This window comes from Dermochelys coriacea, chromosome 5, assembly GCF_009764565.3.
Source record: "Dermochelys coriacea isolate rDerCor1 chromosome 5, rDerCor1.pri.v4, whole genome shotgun sequence".
NCBI classification, from domain to species: Eukaryota; Metazoa; Chordata; order Testudines; family Dermochelyidae; genus Dermochelys; species Dermochelys coriacea.
Genome location: NC_050072.1, coordinates 68,811,995 through 68,833,155, shown reverse-complemented (window position 1 = coordinate 68,833,155; position 21,161 = coordinate 68,811,995). Strand labels below are relative to the sequence as shown.

The 21,161-nt window shown below is 40.6% G+C and overlaps 1 protein-coding gene across 2 annotated transcripts in view; it reads left to right on the top strand.

Annotated features, from left to right (window-relative positions):
- Window positions 1-21,161, top strand: part of EFNA5 (ephrin A5) — a 271,716-nt gene that overhangs the window by 217,127 nt on the left and 33,428 nt on the right. The gene's annotated exons all lie outside the window — the stretch shown is intronic.

Here is a 21,161-nt window from a genome sequence, read left to right as displayed (position 1 = left end):
CTATAGCTGCACATGCCAACGGTCCAACATTGTTTGAAGTAATAATGTATCAGGGTGAATACTTCTTGCACCAAGCCAAAGAGAACTTTATTCAAAGCAGCTGTTTCTTTAAGTGTGGAGGATGTGGAATATGATGGAAGCAGGTTCCAAGTAAATTAGCATGAATGAATGCATCAGTAAAAAAGTGATGGTGAATGCTGTGTGCTGCAAGTTGTGTTCCAAGGAGACCTGTACCAATACTGCTTTAGGCAAGAGAGAGATGAGGGAAGTGGGGGCAGAAACCTAGAGGAGAGTCAGGATAACTGCTGGGGATAAAGGAATAAAAATATCAGGAGCTAAAACTGGAAAGTTGAGCTAACTGGGATTTCATGATCTCATAGCCGGTCTGGATAGCTGTCACTCATTCAGTTATCTTGTTTGAGTAATACTCCACCAAAGATCTCATTTCATCAATTTGTTATGTACCTGAAGTCTCCTGTTTCCTAACAAGTTTCCAGTATTACAACTGCAATATTTTCCCATGCTTTCAGTGTCAGACAAGGGAATTAAAAGCTTTAAACAGGGCTGAAGTTCTCAATAAATATTGCCTTCATGTCTGTAGATGGCCTTTCTACTGTGAAACAGTCATTCCACCTCATTTCAGCAGAGAAACTGAATACATAGCATTCCTATTTTTCAGCCTCATTTCTTCAGCATTTTCCCTTTTAAACCTACAGGGAAGTGTACTCATAGTGAATTGTTTTCAACTTCATTTCCTCCCCATCAAATAAAGTTTTATAATAAGAGGGATTTCAGGATCATAAGAATACTACCTTGTTCTCTCTCTCTCTCGTGCTGCAGTGCAATAAAAAAAAAAGAACTGAAACAGTTTTATCATTTCAGTACTGGTTTCCTGAGATAGTCATGAGAAAACATGTAAAAGCCATTTCACATCTTGTAAGTGAATAAAAAAGGGAATCATAGCTATGTGGAGAATGTTGTAGAATAAATAATGCACATTGTATTGAAAACATGAAAATTGCACATTAATGTCCGAAGGAGTTTTCTGTCACTAAATATTACAAAATCAGGCCCCGTGTAAGCATCAGGTTTGTCTTTTGGGTGAATTTTTTCCTTCTTAAAAATCCTGCTGAGAAAACAAGCAGGGATATATAAGATGAGGAATGAAGTCTGATTTACATCATGTGATTGCTTTGCAATAAAATGCTGTACAACTACTATACCACATACATTGTTCAAACCTCCTTATTTGCTTTCTAGATTAACAAACAGTAAAAAAAGTGAAAACCAAACAAGAATGTAGAGAAATCTCAACTTGGTCTAACTAGTTAATAGCCTGATTATCAGAAAATATAAAATCCACTGAGCTTTATAAACAAGACATTATTATTCAAATGCACCCACTGCGCTTATGACTGTTTTTCCTCGTTTGTGGTTAAATTCAATATTTCACTAAAAATCATTGTGTCTTCTATAACATTCATTTAACGAAGTCATTTAACTGTCAAGGGTTCCCATCAAAGTAATTGTTCCAAAGAGCTTTAAAATATCAGGAGTTTTATGCTGTTCAACTGAGTTTAGCTAGAATTACTTTTTTTAATGAAAGATAAGAGCACAAAATTAGCAGCACAAAATAAGTGATGTCCATTTACCAGTAGTATATTGGCCTGGTATTCAGTTAAATTAGATTTTCAGCCATGTTTCAGAGACATAAAAGCATTCTCTCTCCTTTGCTATAGTTGGAATATTTCTTCCTCTTCATTCTTTCACTCATTGTGGGCAGTAGCACAGAGTAGCTAATACAGTGATCCCAGAGAAGCATTATATACTGTGGTAACAATTAAACGTGAAGATTCTCAAGGGAAGGTTGTCCATCATGATATTTTTTTTCTTCAAATATGTGCTGAATGAACAAGATGGTAAAACAGTTCCTTATTCCTTCCTTGAAGTTATCAGCATGCCTTCCTTTGCAGGCCGCAGAAACAGGCATTGCTACCTTACTGTCTGAATGGTAAATATGCTCATTGCTCAGCAGGGGGCTGTTTCATCTACTCATCAGATCCAAAAATTTTGACATTTATAAACTTATTATCCAAGGACAGAAGGCTAGTAGCTTTCAGCTTGGTGTATTCTGGAAACAGGATTCAAATTGTCCAGTGACTAGATAGCCTGGAAAGTAAGAGGAAATTGAGCTATTGTCTGGGGTGGTGTAGTGTTAGGCTAGATTTCATACTCCTTGGTATTTATTTGCAAAGGTTTTTATCAATTATCATTACCATTATCAATCTTCCTGCCGTATGCTTTAAGGACAATTTTTGTCCCTCCTACTTCCACCAGTCTCAAGAAACATAATAACCATAAACCAATCATTTTCTTTCTACCTGAACTATCCTTTTTATGAAATATCGCTTCCCTTTATTGCTCCATGTCCTCATTGGCATTTGGCACACATGTATCAGTGGAATAGAGTCAGATCTCCTTGTTCTTTATTTCCCCCATCTAGAAATCTTAGATTATTACATGTTTTGTATCAGATCATCTCTATTTGCACTTGAGAGATGACTTCAATAATATAAACCTGCATATCAGCAAAATACCAGTTAAGTGGGTTTACTTTTGCAAGGGGAAAATTTTATTAACTGTAGTTTAGTTCCAAAAACCTAACTGCTTACAGCAGCGTTTATTAGGGTAATTTTAGTGGAAAAAATAATGGATCAAATTATGGGGCTCAGTCCTTCTTCAGACTACCATCCGTGGAGGGTAGAATTTGTTAGCCTGACTAAAAACCAAGTAAAAATAATGGGATTTAGACCTTTATTATTATTGTTACTACTGAAGCAAAAGCAAACAGAAGAAGATGGAACATACTGAAAGAGTGAAAGAGTGTACCCAAAGAGCTTGAATGTTTCATGGAATTGTTATGTTTTGAGTAACTTCTTTAAGGAGGGAAACAGAGAGAGCTTGCAGTCTAATAGCAGACGGGGAAAAAACAACATAAGGAAGAGGGAAGTTTCAAACTGACCTTATCATTTGGATTTTTGTATGGTTCAGAATACAGATTTGTCTTGAATATATTTCAATATTTTTATCAATGAGGTGGAAGTAACTATAAAATCAGTGTTGATAAAATTTACAGATGACACAAAGATTGGCCTGTTGGCAAAAAATGAGACGGTCTGGAAACTCTCATGGAATGATGTGAATTGCTCAGTAAACGGAGTCCATTCAAATGAAATGCATTTCAGCACAGCCAAATGGAAGATTTTACCTCTAGGAATAAGGAATGTAGGCCACACATACGGAATGGGGGCCTGAGACTCTGAAGCAATAATTCTGAAAAGGATTGAGAAGTTCATAGTGGATAAATACCAGCGTGGCTGGTCCCTTTGGCAAGAATTTCTAATGTGATCCTTGGATATAGAAACGGGAGCAGTGAATAGGAGTAAGGTGATCATTTTACATCTTTAAACAGCATTGGCGGGACCTATACTGGAATACTGCATTGAGTTCTGGTGCCTTCATTTTTTAAAAGATATTGAAAAATTGGAGAAGGTGCAAAAAAGAATCACAGAAATGATTCGATGGCTGGATAAGGAGCTCAATTTGTTTAGTTATGAAAATGTAGCCTGGGAGGTGACTTGATAATAACTTATAAATACCTTCCTGGGGAGAAAATACTAGGTATTAAAGGGGTCTTTAACTTAGAGGAGAAAGATATAACTAAGGCCTGGTTGTTAAAATCAGACAAATTCAAATCAGAAATAAGGCATATATTTTAACAATGAAGTTAATTAACCATTAGAACAAATTACTAAGAGAAGTGGTGGATTTTCCATCTTTTGAAGCCTTCAGATCAAGACTGGATGACTTTCTGAAAGATATGCTTTAATCAGACACAAGTTACTGGGCTCATTATAGGGGTAACTGGTTGAAATTCTATGATCTGTTTTATGCAGGAGGTCCTACTAATGATCTAATGGTCCCTTCTGTCCTTAATAATTATTAATCTAGGAGTCTTCTGAGCTTGTTACTACTAGTTTGTACTGATGGGTATTCCCACTCAGGTAAAAACAGTCAGTTACCTAGCATGATATTAATAGCTTCTTTCCCACTGGCTTGTACATACCTCTTTGGATTGCCAATCTATTTACTGTTGTAAAGTAAAGGAGATTAATACAACCATATCTCTGTGAAGTTAGATTTGTAGGGCAAAATTTTCAAAAACTCCTAAGCCCCATTGTTAAAAATTACTTAGGCACTTAGAAGTCTAACATCTCATTGAAAGGTAGTGGGATTAGGATGCCCGATTTTTTAGGAAATGTTAGCCATTAATGTTTTCGTGTAAGTGTTGGGATGTAGGAGAGACCAAAAACAGCACTATGTGGCAGTGACATTCAAGGTGGTGGTGTTGTGAAAGATGTAACAGGAAGACAGATTCCCAAATTCAGTCCTAGTGTAAGTGGATACAACCCCAGTGAAGGTTGTAGAGTATGCAAATGATGAATTAGACCTTGAGGCTACCATGCCAAGAATCCAGTCCCCAAGTGCCACAAATACAAAACTGGAAAAGATTTATCCTTCATGGCGAGAAGCATCCTCAAATCTCTGAATGAGATTAGCATTAGAAACGTCCAGGAGAGTCTAACAAGAAAACTGGCAGTGATCTACTTGTTACCAGAGTTTGGTATGTGCACAGACGAACAAGTAAAACAAGAAGGGCATTGACCTGTTCTCATGGAAAGTTAAGTCACAAAGAGCAAAATAATTTTCCATGACTAAGAACCTGGCAAAGCTTCACAAATTGCCAACATGGCCATTATCCCTTAGGATTGTTTTAGCTATTGCAGGAGTTTTTTGACCCTTTAGAAGGGGTGGAGAGGCAAGGTGGTATATTGGCCTGTAAAGCCATGCTAGAGAAATGTATTGGGAAACCACATAACCTACAGCATATTAGTAGGTTATGTGGTTTCCCAATAAATTTGGGTCTCTGAGTCTATTGTACTGTATATTAATTTTAAAAGCTATATTAGAAGGATCATAGAGCTCCCTACTTTCACAGATGCACTGCACAGACTAAAAGTGTATCTGGGCAAATGTTCTGTATAATGAGGCACAGGATTTAATGAAATAGGACTATTTGATTGTAGATAGGGACTGCCTTTGCTCTGGAACAGGGTTGGATTTGTGTGATGAGGGGACAAGAAGGGAGGATTAGGACTGCAATCTTGTCCTTTCAGAGATTATTTGGAGAATATTTAAATCGAAACTAAAAGATGTGGCACTCCATGAGAACACACTATCCTTTCAATCCAGGAAATCAAGTAAGTAAAAACAATCAAGACAGGTCAAATCAGAGCTATTGTTTTTGCCCTGATATGTCCCAGGATTCCAGAGCTAATTTGAAAGTCACCAGAACAACTATTGATATCACTACATATAAATCTGCTGACTGTGAAGCACTGTGCGGTGAGATCAGCCCAGAATTGCTCTAGCTCCCAGTTTGAAGCTCCTTGTATGAGCAAGCTCCTGTTGGAAAGTGAGATACGAAAGAGAAGCTAGTGTGACTACTCTGTTGCACCTTGGAGAATATTGGAAGTCAACCCAGGCTTCCTGTAGATTAGATCAGTGGTTCTCAAAGTTGGTCCACCTGTGGAAAGCCCCTGGCGGGCTGGGCTGGTTTGTTTACCTGCTGCGTCCGCAGGTTCGGCCTATCGCGGCTCCCACTGGTTGCGGTTCGCCACTCCAGGCCAGTGGGGGCTGCGGGAAGCGGCGCGACTGAGGGATGTGCTGGCCGCCCTTCCTGCAGCCCCCTTTGGCCTGGAGTGGCAAACTGCGGCCAGTGGGAGCCGCAATCGGCCAAACCTGTGGATGCAGCAGCTAAACAAAATGGCCCGGCCTGCCAGAGGCTTTCCCTGAACAAGCGGTGGACCAGCTTTGAGAACCACTGGATTAGATCACTATCTTTTCATAATGCAGAAATAATGAGGTCTTTTTTTAGGAAATCAGTTGATTGATATTCTCAAACTCTTGCAGTAGTGGCAAAGCAATAGCTAACTAATAATATCAGTGAAGTACATTTTTTCACATCTAGTGCCCTTAGAAAACATGATTTCTCTATAATCTCTCATTCCTATAAAGTCAGGTCTCTTGGGACCCAATTCTCATTCACACTAAGGCCACTTTACACCACTCTGGCAATGCAAAGGGGCCTAGTAGTGGGTATAAATTACATTTGCATCCACTTTAAGACCCCTTTGCATTTCCAGAATGGTGTAAAATAACTTAAGTGTAAATGAGAATTGGGCCCTTGATGTTCACATATATGACCAACATTAGAACTCAGGTAAGATAATGATTAATTCTTCTCTGAAGTCTTACCATGGTTGTGAAAAAATATAAACCTCCATTTGAATGACTGGGCTCTGTTTCTCTGTCCTGGAGCTATTGCCTTGTTAAAAATTGGCTACTCTGTCATTCAGCAATTTCTGTGTGGCTTTTCATGAGGAAAACTGGTACTTTGCAGTCTTCTGGCACTACTTCTCAAATTAGAGTCCAAATACAGCATTAGGTGGTAAATTAATTTCACCAGTATTATAATTCTTCCATATTATAAAGACTTTTTAACATTATTTTAATGTCGACAGAGCCATTCCTTTTTATTTTGTTAAGTAACAAATCTTCCACACAAGTGGTTTTCCTTTTGAAGTCCCCACAAAGGAGCATTAAGTTTATGGCCTTGTCATCCTTGCCAAACGGCTAAAGACTAATGTCAGAGCAGGCGGAAGATTTAAGGGGTTGTTAGTCCCAATGGAATCTGGATTCATTCCATCAGGGCTGGCTTTTCCACTTGTGAAGAGTGATGCTTACACAGCGGAAAGAAGGATAAAATATGGTTAAGTGAAGGTCTACCCATGGAGATCTGTGTGTACCTGTGTGTTGGGTATTCAGGTTTTGATGATTGTCTTTCTCTTTTTAAGAGTCTTGATATTCAGAACCCACCTGTCTGAAGTAGCACCACCCAAACCTTGGAAAACACAGGCACTCACAAAATCCAGCAGAACACTGATAATTTTGGTTAATTAAAATATTTTTTCAGTACGTATTGTTTCCCTTGTCTTGAAGTGTGATGTGTAAGAAACTAATTGAAAGGCAGTTTAGTTTCATTGTGATCTCTGTAGGTGCTCATCCTTTCTTGAGATGCTTGTTTGTAATGTTTTACAGCAATACTCCCTAGTGAGTCACATGCGTATTTATGCCTGCAACAGCATGCATACATGAGGATGGACTGTCTTTCTTTCTCCACTGATGAGAAAATACAACTGTCACAAGAGGGTATTATACAATAACTATTAACCTTTCTATACGAATACCAGTAAATCCTGTGTCTTGTACAGAACTAAAAGAAGACTTTTTTTATGTATAATGACAGGTTTCAGAGTAGCAGCCGTGTTAGTCTGTATTCGCAAAAAGAAAAGGAGTACTTGTGGCACCTTAGAGACTAACAAATTTATTTGAGCATAAGCTTTCGTGAGCTACAGCTCACTTCATCGGAAGCATTTGGTGGAAAATACAGTGGGGAGATTTATATACACACATAGAGAACAGGAAACAATGGGTTTTATCATACACACTCTCCTTACAGTATGTATGATAAAACCCATTGTTTCATGTTCTCTGTGTGTGTATATAAATCTCCCCACTGTATTTTCCACCAAATGCATCCGATGAAGTGAGCTGTAGCTCACGAAAGCTTATGCTCAAATAAATTTGTTAGTCTCTAAGGTGCCACAAGTACTCCTTTTTTTTTTCCTGTAGTTTCTTTTCTTAGCTCATTAGTCATGAGGTTTAAAATCTGGTATAATTCGGGTTGAAAACTTATAACCTGAAAAAGCAGCTACTTCACTTTGGAAATGAAGACTAGTCTGGTGGTTCAGTGAGAGTTTCATAATAAAAGGGGTTGGCTTTATTTCCTTCATTTTAAAGGTCCTACAGTTAAGCCAGGAAGACTACACTTGTTTGAGTTTTTAAATTTATTTTTAAAGCTGTCATGTCAGAAGAATTCTCCCCAGACATCTTTTTGAGAATTATGAATGTATTCAAAAAGTTAAGAAATTAAGGTTAACTAAAGAACATTAGGAGGGATATGAGGGAATTTAAAACATTTTAAATGTGTTAATAGTACTTTTCTTTTGGGGAAACAATTGTTTATTACTAGGTGCCCTATTAACCTTTCAGTCAAGATCTGATCAGCATAAACACTGATGCTACTTTGACAGCAGTGGGCCCAGACATGCCACACGAGTGGGAGTCTTGTCTTTGGTAGCTGGTTCACCCAAATCGCTTGAGATGTTCTGAGTGAAATCAAAGCAATTGGAAGGGTTTGATAAATGTGTACATAAAAAAAATACATTATTTTTTAATTTTGGTGTGATAATATTAGACAGACGAGCAAGGTGACCTTTACAAGGGAATTCATGCTTAGCTTGGCGTGTAGATTAAAGGACTAGTGGCTTTTAGAAAGCATCAGAAGAATTAAGTGCTGGGTCTGTTTTATAAAAAAAAAAAAAAAAAAATCAAGCTGGAACAGTCACCAGAGACTAATAGATTTTGACATTGGTAGTGTTCTTAAAATCCTCAAAGCGAGTGTTAGAAGCTGGTGAATAATTTGGTACTCAGGAGAAATCCATATAAGAAAATTAAGAGAGAACCCACACAAGTATTGGTCGCTATTGTTTGAATTTTTCAAAGAGAATGTCTTTCAGATAAGTTGAAAGAAGATGATTTGGATTCATATGCTTCAAAAATTCAAGTGTTATTAAGACACTTAAGGGGGGAGGATACACAACACATCTGCAACTTTGAAAACTGTTTCATGAGCATATTGTAGAAGGTCTTGACCCCTGTAGGAGGATGAATGAATTATGTTGCATTCCACTGTTATATGCTCCATTGATACTGGACATTAAAAGAGAGTGTAGGGGGAGCTTTTTTCTTTCTTTTCATCTAATGTTGGAAGAAAGCCAACCGTCTCAGGGGTTGGGGGGGAAGCACATGTTGAATTTTGTTATACCTTTGATTCCATCAAATCCCATGACTTAACAAGGGATGGACTGATTAGTACCTGGATAAAAGACCTCCAAGAAGTATGTAGGTGCTTGGTGATTCAGTAGGTAACATTCTTGCCTCAGTGAAAATACTGAACCAATGTCTCAATGTAGAGCTAGGGAGCACAATATTTCTGAAGGGTAATGTCATTGAGATATGTAAAACTTAGGTTCTTAATATTTATGGTAATTAAAGATCCCATAGGATATACTGGGATACCACTGAGCCTGCCTGTTCCACCAGCCTGGGCTCCCTTACACTGTCCTGCTGAGCGAGGCCCTCAAGCCTCCTCCAGCACACACACGGCTGCAGAAAGACTCAGACACTGAAATCAGCACTTCATTGGAAGGCTTCAGCTAGAGATTTGCCCAGCACTCAAGTGCACACCCGCTCTGGAGTGTAAACCCAAAATTGAACCATCTTGCATTGCACAGAGATCTGTACAGCGTAAGCTGATTAATTGATTCCTCAATGTGGAGAAAGATATGCACAGCTTTTTGCCCTTCCCCACAGTTATGAATTCTACAAACTGGTCTTAGAGAAAACAAAAACAAGTTTATTAACTACAAAAGATATATTTTAAGTGATAAGGGATATCAAACTGATCAAAGCAGATTACCCAGCAAATAAAGCAAAAACGCAATATAAGCTTAAGATACTAAATAAACTGGTTACAAGTAGTAATTTCTCACCCTATATGTTGTTTTAGGCAGATTGCCAGAGGTTCTTAAAGATAAGCTGCTCTTGCTTGCATCTTAAAATTCCAGGTATTTCTTTCACAGGCCAGATACCTTCCCAGCCTGGGCTTAGTCCTTTCCCCTTTTGTCTTTGTTTCTTTGTTTCAGATGTTCACAGCAGTCATCCTGGGTGGGATTCAGTGAAGAACCAACACTGATTATGTTACTCCCGTCTTAATTAGGTTTTATGTATGACAGTGCTTCACCACCCTCCTAGTGAAATAGTGTTTCCTAATATCCAACCTAGACCTCCCCCACTGCAACTTGAGACCATTGCTCCTTGTTCTGTCATCTGCCATCACCAAGAACAGCCAAGCTCCACTCTCTTTGGAACCCCTCTTCAGGTAGTTGAAGGCTGCTATCAAATCCTCCCTCACTCTTCCCTTCTGCAGACTAAACAAGCCCATTTCCCTCAGCCTCTCCTCGTAAGTCATGTGCCCCAGCCCACTGATCATTTTTGTTCCCCTCCGCTGGACTCTCTCCAATTTGTCCACATCCTTTCTATAGTGGGGGGCCCAAACCTGGATATAGTACTCCAGATGTGGCCTCACCCATGCCAAATAGAGGGGAGTTCTATCATGGAGTCCAGTATCAGTTGACTTGAACATATGACCCTGCAGTGTCAAAGCAGCTAGGAGTCAGAGATGGTTTGTAGCATCCCAGGAAAGCTTCTTAAGAAGGTGGGAGATTAGCATCTTCAAAGACGTAGTGTTCTCCATTAGGTCCATTGATGTGTTCCCAGCTAGCCAGCTAGACGATTGCAGATGGTACAGGAACCCACAAGGGGAGAGACAATTCTCAATTTAGTCCTGAGTGGAGCACAGGATCTGGTCCAAGAGGTAACTATAACAGGACTGCTTGGAAATAGTGATCATAATATAATAACATTTAACATTCCTGTGTTGGGAAGAACACCTCAACAGCCCAACACTGTGGCATTTAATTTCAGAAAGAGGAACTATGTGGAAAAAAAAAACCCAGAAATTAAAAGGTACAGTGACTAGAGTAAAATCCCTGTAAGATGCATGGACACTTTTCAAAGACACCATAATAGCCGCTTAACTTAAATTTATACCCCAAATTAAAAAACACAGTAAAAGAACTAAAAAAGAGCCACCGTAGCTTAACCACCATGCAAAAGAAGCAGTGAGAGCTAAAAAGACATCTTTTAAAAAGTGGAAGTAAAATCCTAGTGAGGTAAATAGAAAGGAGGATAAACACTATCAAATTAAATGTAAAAATGTAATAAGAAAAGCCAAAAAGGAGTTTGAAGAACAGCTAGCCAAAAACTCAAAAGGTAATAACAAAATGTTTTTTAAATACATCAAAAGCAGCAAGCCTCTAGTTAAAAGTAGGGTTTACAGAAGGATGTGATGTCAGCGTGGGAAGACACTGGAGACTGAACCCTGGGTTTCATCCTGACTCTGGAAACAACCAGTGGGGCCCCTGGACGATCAAGATACAAAAGGAGTACTTAAAGATGATAAAGTCATTGCAGAGAAACTAAATGAATTCTTTGCTTCAGTCTTCATGGCTGAGGATGTTAGGGAGATTCCCCAACCTGAGCCGTCTTTTGTAGGTGACAAATCTGAGGGATTGTCACAGATTGAAGTGTCACTAGCAGAGGTTTTGGAATTAATTGAGAAACTTAACAATAACAAGTCACCGGGAGCAGATGGCATTCGCCCAAGAGTTCTGAAAGAACTCAAATGTGAAATTGCGGCACTATTAACTATGGTTTGTAACCTGTCCTTTAAATAAACTAGTGTACCCAATGACTGGAAGATAGCTAATGTAACACCAATATTTAAGAAGGGCTCTAGAGGTGATCCTGGCAATTATAGACCAGTAAGTCTAACGTCGGTACTGGGCAAATTAGTTGAAACAATAGTAAAGAATAAAATTGTCAGACACCTAGAAGAGCATAAATTGTTGGGCAAAAGTCAATATGGTTTTGTAAAGGGAAATCATGTCTTACTAATCTATTAATGTTCTTTGAGGGAGTCAACAAACATGTGGACAAGGGGGATCCAGTGAACATAGTATACTTAGATTTCCAGAAAGCCTTTGACAAGGTCCCTCACCAAAGGCTCTTACATAAATTAAATTGTCATGGGATAAGAGAGAAGATCCTTTCATGGATTGAGAACGGGTTAAAAGACAGGGAACAAAGGGTAGGAATAAATGGTAAATTTTCAGAATGGAGAGGGGTGGGGTAACTAGTGGTGTTCCCCAAGGGTCAGTCCTAGGACCAATCCTATTCAACTTATTCATAAATGATCTGTTGAAAGGGGTAAACAGTGTGATGGCAAAGTTTGCAGATGCTACTAAACTGCTCAATATAGTTAAGACCAAAGCAGACTGTGAAGAACTTCAAAAAGATCTCACTAAACTAAGTGATTGGGCAACAAAATGGCAAATGAAATTTAATGTGGATAAATGTAAAGTAATGCACATTGGAAAAAATAACCCCAACTGTACATACATTATGATGGGGGCTAATTTAGCTACAACTAATCAGGAGAAAGATCTTGGAGTCATCGTGGATAGTTCTCTGAAGACGTCCATGCAGTGCGCAGCGGCAGTCAAAAAAGCAAACAGGATGTTAGGAATCATTAAAAAATGGATAGAGAATAAGACGGAGAATATCTTATTGCCCTTATATAAATCCATGGTACACCCACATCTTGAATACTGCATACAAATGTGGCCCCCTCATCTCAAAAAAGATGCACTGGCATTAAAAAAGGTTCAGAAAAGGGCAACTAAAATGATTAGGGGTTTGGAACAGTCCCATGAGGAGAGATTAAAGAGGCTAGGACTTTTCATCTTGGAAAAGAGGAGACTAAGGGGGATATGATAGAGGTATATAAAATCATAAGTGGTGTGGAGAATGTGAATAAGGAAAAGTTATTTACTTGGCTACCAAATGAGATTAAAGGGTAGCAGGTTTAAAACAATAAAAGGAAGTTCTTCTTCACTCACCGCACAGCCAATCTGTGCAACTTCTTACCTGAGGAGGTTGTGAAGGCTAGGACTATTACAGGGTTTAAAAGAGAACTGGATAAATTCATGGAGGTTAAGTCCATTAATGGCTATTAGCCAGGATGGGTAAGGAATGGTGTCCCTAGCCTCTGTTTGTCCGAGGGTGGAGATGGATGGTAGGAGAGAGATCACTTGATCATTACCTGCTATGTTCACTCCCTCTAGGGCACCTGGCATTGGCCACTGTCAGTAAACAGGATACTGGGCTGGATGGACCTTTGGTCTGACCCAGTATGGCCATTCTTATGTTCTTATATTCTGTCTGGTGGGCATTCCCCAAGTGCAAACACTTTTGTAGCACATATGTATAGTCAACATTCCTCACTTCAGATACAAAATGTCTACGAATGTTTAGATGTTTACAAATAGGATAATCATATTCAGTAAATCATAACCTTTCCAATGATACCTCACATGACCCATCTTGCATAAAATACATCTTAGCTATGCTACAATCATATTATAACAATATTTCAATGAAAAATATGGGGGTGTAGTATCACATTGGTGTCCTGACCAATTCAGCATTTGAGTGATTACATTGTCTACCTAAATTCTTCCTGCAGTTTTATTTTGATATAGCATTTATCACTTCCTGGCTTAAACAGGTTTTGGTGCTGCTGTGTGGTGTTAAACAGCTACGTCTTTTCACTTCAGAGATGGCTGCATTTTAGTCGTCGGTAAAGTTATTTTGTAGTGATATTTTGTCTCTTACCTACTCTTCAGAGACATAAGGAGATTAATAAAGTATATAAAACACTTACAGTCCTTGAATGAAAGGCAATGTAAAAGCGGAGAGTATTATTTATTATTATTTCAAGGAAGCTGTGTTTCTCAGATTTATAAACGTGTATCGCTGTGGTAATTTGATTTCTGAGCTAACTGAAGACAGTTTAATGAGCTTCTGTATTGCATGTTTGTATTTTGTAACATGGAACAGATGCCAGGAGAAATGGAAATAACACACCGGTGCCATTTGGAACAACAGTGTTTATATTCGATTGCCTCCATGTCATCAGCATGTTAGTCTCGTAGTTCCTCAGACTAACTTTATTGAGGCAGCTTATTCTAGGTTGATATAGATTCATAGATACTAAGGTCAGAAGGGACCATTCTGATCATCTAGTCTGACCTCCTGCACGGTGCAGGCCACAGAATCTCACCCACCCACTCCTATGAAAAACCTCACCCATGTCTGAGCTATTGAAGTCCTTAAATCATGGTTTAAAGACTTCAAGGAGCAGAGAAGCCTCCCTCAAGTCAACCATGCCCCATGCTACAGAGGAAGGTGAAAAGCCTCCAGGGCCTCTCCAATGTGCCCTGGAGGAAAATTCCTTCCCGACCCCAAATATGGCAATCAGCTAAACCCTGAGCATATGTGCAAGATTCACCAGCCAGATACTACAGAAAATTCTTTCCTGGGTAACTCAGATCCCATCCATCTAATATCCCATCTCAGGGGATTTGGCCTATTTACCCTGAATATTTAAAGATCAATTACTTACCAAAATCCCATTATCCCATCATACCATCTCCTCCATAAACTTATAGAGTAGAATCTTAAAACCAGATAGATCTTTTGCCCCCACTGCTTCCCTTGGAAGGCTATTCCAAAACTTCACTCCTCTGATGGTTAAAAACCTTCGTCTGATATTGTTGGTGTGTCATGTTAGACATGGTATATATGCATGCCTACAATTGAAGGACCAAAAAAACTAAATAATCTCCAAACAATAAACAGACATTTCTGTGTTCTGAACAATTGGCTGTTGGACTTTTTAAAAAACATGAACATATAGGTTTCTTTGATTTGGAGATTTGGTTTAAACTGAGCAAACTTGTCTATCATGATGATATTACAATGTGCTTTAAAGAATGAGAATGTTATTCCAGGCATTTTTTCCCATTAATGCATAGAACCACATAGAATGACCATGTAACTCTTGTGTCAGTATTGTGGCCAGGTTGATCCCAGAGAGACTAGGTGGGTGAGGTAATATCTTTTATTAGACCAGCTTCTGTTGGTGGAAGAGACAAGCGTTCGAGCCACACATAGCTCTTCTTCAGGTCTGGGAAAGATACTCCTAGTGTCACTGACTGCTATTCCTACCTACATGTCTCTAGCTTTCATCCAGATCATACCACACGATCCATTGTCTACAGCCAAGCTCTACGATATAACCGCATTTGCTCCAACCCCTCAGACAGACACAAACACCTACAAGATCTCTATCATGCATTCCTGTAACTACAATACCCACCTGCTGAAGTGAAGAAACAGATTGACAGAGCCAGAAGAGTACCCAGAAGTCACCTACTACAGGACAGGCCCAACAAAGAAAATAACAGAACGCCACTAGCCATCACCTTCAACCCCCCAACTAAAACCTCTCCAACGCATCATCAAGGATCTACAACCTATCCTGAAGGACGACCCATCACTCTCACAGATCTTGGGAGACAGGCCAGTCCTTGCTTACAGACAGCCCCCCAATCTGAAGCAAATACTCACCAGCCACCACACAACAGAACCACTAATGCAGAAACCTATCCTTGCTACAAAGCCCGTTGCCAACTCTGTCCACATATCTATTCAGGGGACACCATCATAGGGCCTAATCACATCAGCCACACTATCAGAGGCTCGTTCACCTGCGTATCTACCAATGTGATATATCATAGAATCATAGAATATCAGGGTTGGAAGGGACCCCAGAAGGTCATCTAGTCCAACCCCCTGCTCAAAGCAGGACCAAGTCCCAGTTAAATCATCCCAGCCAGGGCTTTGTCAAGCCTGACCTTAAAAACCTCTAAGGAAGGAGATTCCACCACCTCCCTAGGTAACGCATTCCAGTGTTTCACCACCCTCTTAGTGAAAAAGTTTTTCCTAATATCCAATCTAAACCTCCCCCATTGCAACTTGAGACCATTACTCCTCGTTCTGTCATCTGCTACCATTGAGAACAGTCTAGAGCCATCCTCTTTGAAACCCCCTTTCAGGTAGTTGAAAGCAGCTATCAAATCCCCCCTCATTCTTCTCTTCTGCAGACTAAACAATCCCAGCTCCCTCAGCCTCTCCTCATAAGTCATGTGCTCTAGACCCCTAATCATTTTTGTTGCCCTTCGCTGTACTCTTTCCAATTTATCCACATCCTTCCTGTAGTGTGGGGCCCAAAACTGGACACAGTACTCCAGATGAGGCCTCACCATGTCGAATAGAGGGGAACGATCACGTCCCTCGATCTGCTCGCTATGCCCCTACTTATACATCCCAAAATGCCATTGGCCTTCTTGGCAACAAGGGCACACTGCTGACTCATATCCAGCTTCTCGTCCACTGTCACCCCTAGGTCCTTTTCCGCAGAACTGCTGCCGAGCCATTCGGTCCCTAGTCTGTAGCGGTGCATTGGATTCTTCCGTCCTAAGTGCAGGACCCTGCACTTATCCTTATTGAACCTCATTAGATTTCTTTTGGCCCAATCCTCCAATTTGTCTAGGTCCTTCTGTATCCTATCCCTCCCCTCCAGCGTATCTACCACTCCTCCCAGTTTAGTATCATCCGCAAATTTGCTGAGAGTGCAATCCACACCATCCTCCAGATCATTTATGAAGATATTGAACAAAACGGGCCCCAGGACCGACCCCTGGGGCACTCCACTTGACACCGGCTGCCAACTAGACATGGAGCCATTGATCACTACCCGTTGAGCCCGACAATCTAGCCAGCTTTCTACCCACCTTATAGTGCATTCATCCAGCCCATACTTCCTTAACTTGCTGACAAGAATGCTGTGGGAGACCGTGTCAAAAGCTTTGTAAAGTCAAGAAACAATACATCCACTGCTTTCCCTTCATCCACAGAACCAGTAATCTCATCATAAAAGGCGATTAGATTAGTCAGGCATGACCTTCCCTTGGTGAATCCATGCTGATTGTTCCTGATCACTTTCCTCTCCTCTAAGTGCTTCAGGATTGATTCTTTGAGGACCTGCTCCATGATTTTTCCAGGGACTGAGGTGAGGCTGACCGGCCTGTAGTTCCCAGGATCCTTCTTCTTCCCTTTTTTAAAGATGGGCACTACATTAGCCTTTTTCCAGTCATCCGGGACTTCCCCCGTTCGCCACGAGTTTTCAAAGATAATGGCCAAGGGCTCTGCAATCACAGCCGCCAATTCCTTCAGCACTCTCGGATGCAATTCGTCCGGCCCCATGGACTTGTGCACGTCCAGCTTTTCTAAATAGTCCCTAACCACCTCTATGCCATCTATATGCCATCATGTGCCAGCAATGCCCCTCTGCCATGTACATTGGTCAAACTGGACAGTCTCTACGTAAAAGAATAAATGGACACAAATCAGACGTCAAGAATTATAAAATTCAAAAACCAGTTGGAGAACACTTCAATCTCTCTGGTCACTCGATTACAGACCTGAGAGTGGCTATTCTTCAACAAAAAAAAGCTTCAAAAACAGACTCCAACGAGAGACTGCTGAATTGGAATTAATTTGCAAACTGGATACAATTAATTTAGGCTTGAATAGCGACTGGAAGTGGATGAGTCATTACACAAAGTAAAACTATTTCCCCATGTTATTCTCCCCCCACCCCATCCCTCACTGTTCCTCAGATGTTCTTGTTAACTGCTGAAAATAGCCTACCTTGCTTGTCACCATGAAAGGTTTTCCTCCTTTTCCTCCCCCACTGCTGGTGATGGCTTATCTTAAGTGATCACTCTCCTTACAGTAAAAAGAAAAGGAGTACTTGTGGCACCTTAGAGACTAACAAATTTATTTGAGCATAAGCTTTCGTGAGCTACAGCTCACTTCATCGTATGCATTTGGTGGAAAATACAGACGGGTGCTAATAAGCGATGGTCACATAAACACCACCCTATATCGGAAACCTACTGACCGCTATTCCTACCTACATGCCACTAGCTTTCATCCAGATAATACCACACTATCCATTGTCTACAGCCAAGCTCTACGATAAACTAAAACCTCTCCAACGCATCATCAAGGATCTACAACCCATCCTGAAGGACGACCCATCACTCTCACCCCCAACTGTTCCTCAGATGTTCTTGTTAACTGCTGGAAATAGCCTAACTTGCTTGTCACCATGAAAGGTTTTCCTCCCTCCCCCCCTGCTGCTGGTGATGGCTCATCTTAAGTGATCACTCTCCTTACAGTGTGTATGATAAAACCCATTGTTTCATGTTCTCTGTGTGTGTATATCAATCTCCCCTCTGTATTTTCCACCAAATGCATCCGATGAAGTGAGCTGTAGCTCACCTATTTACCATAGTGGGCCACATCCAATACCACCTATATAGCCCTGAGGATGTCACATGGGCCACAGCTGTGTGCTGGCTGGGCTGCAAATTGAGAACCACAGGCTTATTACAACAGTCTGTAACCCACCAACCCCTCTTTTTGTTCTTGACTGCAGAGGTTTTAATGGGCCACTCTGCCTTGTATGGTCCCTTACAGTATGTGCTAAGTACTTATGCTAAACTATCTGTTCCACCATGCATTTTACTGTGATGCTGGGAGTCCGTTTCCCAGCCCCGAAGAAGAGCTCTGCAAGGCTCCAAAACTTGTCTCTCTCACCAACTGAAGTTGGTACAATAAAAGATATTATCTCATCCACCTTCTCTCATGTAATTCTTGGCTTAAAAGGGTGTCATACAGCCATATGGCAGGTTATATTATCTCTCAAGTCTTTATGTGGCTAAATAAATCACCCAAAATTAGATTTTTTTACAGCCAGAATTATTCAAAATTTGTAGAAAGACTGCTTGCATACTGAAAATATCTTCAGCCTACAGGAAGTCTCACACTTCTTTCTCTTTGGGAAGGTGCCATGTAAGCCACCCTCAAAACTTCCAGTTTATTGTCCAAGGACCTTTCCCTACCTCTAAACATTTGTAGGGCTTTCTTTGCATTGCAGATCATTAACGCTAAGTATGAAGTAGTGTCGCCAGCTACACATCAGACTTTCTTACGGGAATTAGGAATGGCTTGAAAGGCTATAGAAATCTGTGCAGCATACCTACTACAGTGACCTTCATTCACAGAGTTCACTAGGCCTCCATGGCTACTGATGGTAGGTATGGTGAATGCCTTCGTTGTTGCTGATCTGCTGGAGTACCTTGATCATGTGAAAGATAATCAAAATGGAAGTATGCTGATCAGTTAAAAGAGCACTGGTAATTTAATTGTAGCAGTGGAGTATAAAAATGCTGCTGGATGAGGATTACCACACAACTGGGGTTGAAACACTCAGGTTTATTAATTCAAACCTTATTTGAAGCAAAAGCATAGTCTTGTGTTTTAGAATTACTATAAAAGCAGTGAATGACAGATATACAAAAAAGGTATCAATCAATTATCTTCTTCCAGGGTTATGATGGATTTCTTCTACAAGTCTTCAACTATACCTTTACGCTCTAGCATATTTATACCTTTCCACATAACGACCATCTAATCAATCATTAAGTATTATGTTTTAAGTAACATGCACAATACACATGCAGAGACTTTAGTTTACATACCTTTTGATGTCCACGTTATTTTTATGTTGTGTCACCTTACTGCATATAGGAACTTTCCTTTCCCCTCACTACCCCCAATACAGAGGCTCTTTGGCATTACATTTTGTGTATTAAGAAGATACTGATTATTTTAAGAGGGGGTTGGTGGGTTACAGATTGTTATAATAAGGCAGTGATTCTCAACCTGCAGCCCAGTCAGTGCACAGCTTCTGCCCCTGTGACATCCTCTGGGCTATATAGGTGGTATTGGATGTGGCACGCTATGGTAAATAGGTTGAGAACCACTGTAATAAGCCATGAATCCGGTGTGTCTGTTCAGTCCATGATTTTTAATGTCTTGCAGAGCTATGAATTTAAACTCACAGGCTTGTCTTTGAAAGTGTTGTGACACTAGGAGTATCTTTCCCAGACCTGAAGAAGAGAGCTATGTGTGGCTCGAACACTTGTCTCTCCCACCAACAGAAGCCGGTCCAATAAAAAATATTACCTCACACACCTAGTCTCTCTGGGACCCACCTGGCTACAATACTCACATAAGAGTTACATGATCATTCTATGCAGTTCTATACATCAATGGGAAAAAATACCATTCTCGTTCTTTAAACCACATTATAATATCATAATTATAAACAAGTATGTCCTTCAATACAGTACAAAACATTTTTATTTTACACAGCTATAAGCATTTATTCAAGTCCACACAACAACACTCATGTCAAGCAAAGACTAAGCCAGACTCAGTTAGCTTAACATAAGTATTACCTTGGCCTATATACATGATCCAGTTTTGTGATATTTCCAGCAATCTATTGGGGAAAGGTTTGGGAAACTGCTTACCTTGCAGCACTTTGGACAGATTTATAGGGGCACATCCTTGCAGAAGTCAACTGTAGGATTTTTTACATACTTTTTTATTTGTCTGTTTCATTTGTGGTGGCTCCCACCGCTCCTCCTCCTCCTTGTTTAACCTGATGTCTTAAGATGACTCTCACTATAGGTCTGGTGGAATCAGAGATGAATTATGCTTTTGTGTGGCCCTGGGCCAGAGCAAGTGGGGGGTCCCTCCCCACCCCCTTCGGCCTGCAGTCCCCTCTGTCCCCCACCGCTCCCGTCCCCTGTGCTCCTGCTAAGGAAATCGAGGTCTGGCATGGGGTCTCCTCCTTCTCCCAGCAGGAGTGCTGGATGGAGTGGGCAAGCCCCTGCAGCCTGACCCCTCTCCCTAGCAGGAGAGCAGGTCGGGGCTCGGGCGCACCATTTTGTGGGGTTCCCCTGCAGAAGGCCGTGACCCCTGGGCACGGGCCCCATTGGCCCCAGTGGCTAATCTGCCACTGGGTGGAATTAAAATGGTGCATATGCTTTCTTTCTATGAAACGTTTTAGTTACACTGGCAAGTAGAGCGTTTGAAAGAGGAATATTAAAGAGTGGGCTGGATTATGGCATATAACCACAGCCCCGTTTTGGCGGTTACTATTGAGGGTAAACTGTCCAATTGGAGCTAGAGGAGACACTGTGCCTCAAGACAGAATGCCCCTGGAGAGCATGGAAGGAATATGACCACTGTTGCATCCTTGGAAAGGGTGCATATTTACTTCTCTCTGCAACTGGCCAGTGTTGCAGTTAAGTACACAGGAGAGTAAACCATGACTTGGCTCCCTGCCCTTCTCGCACATCTCTCTTGTGGTGCCTAACAACGGTACGCGCCCTGGAGTTCTTTGCATT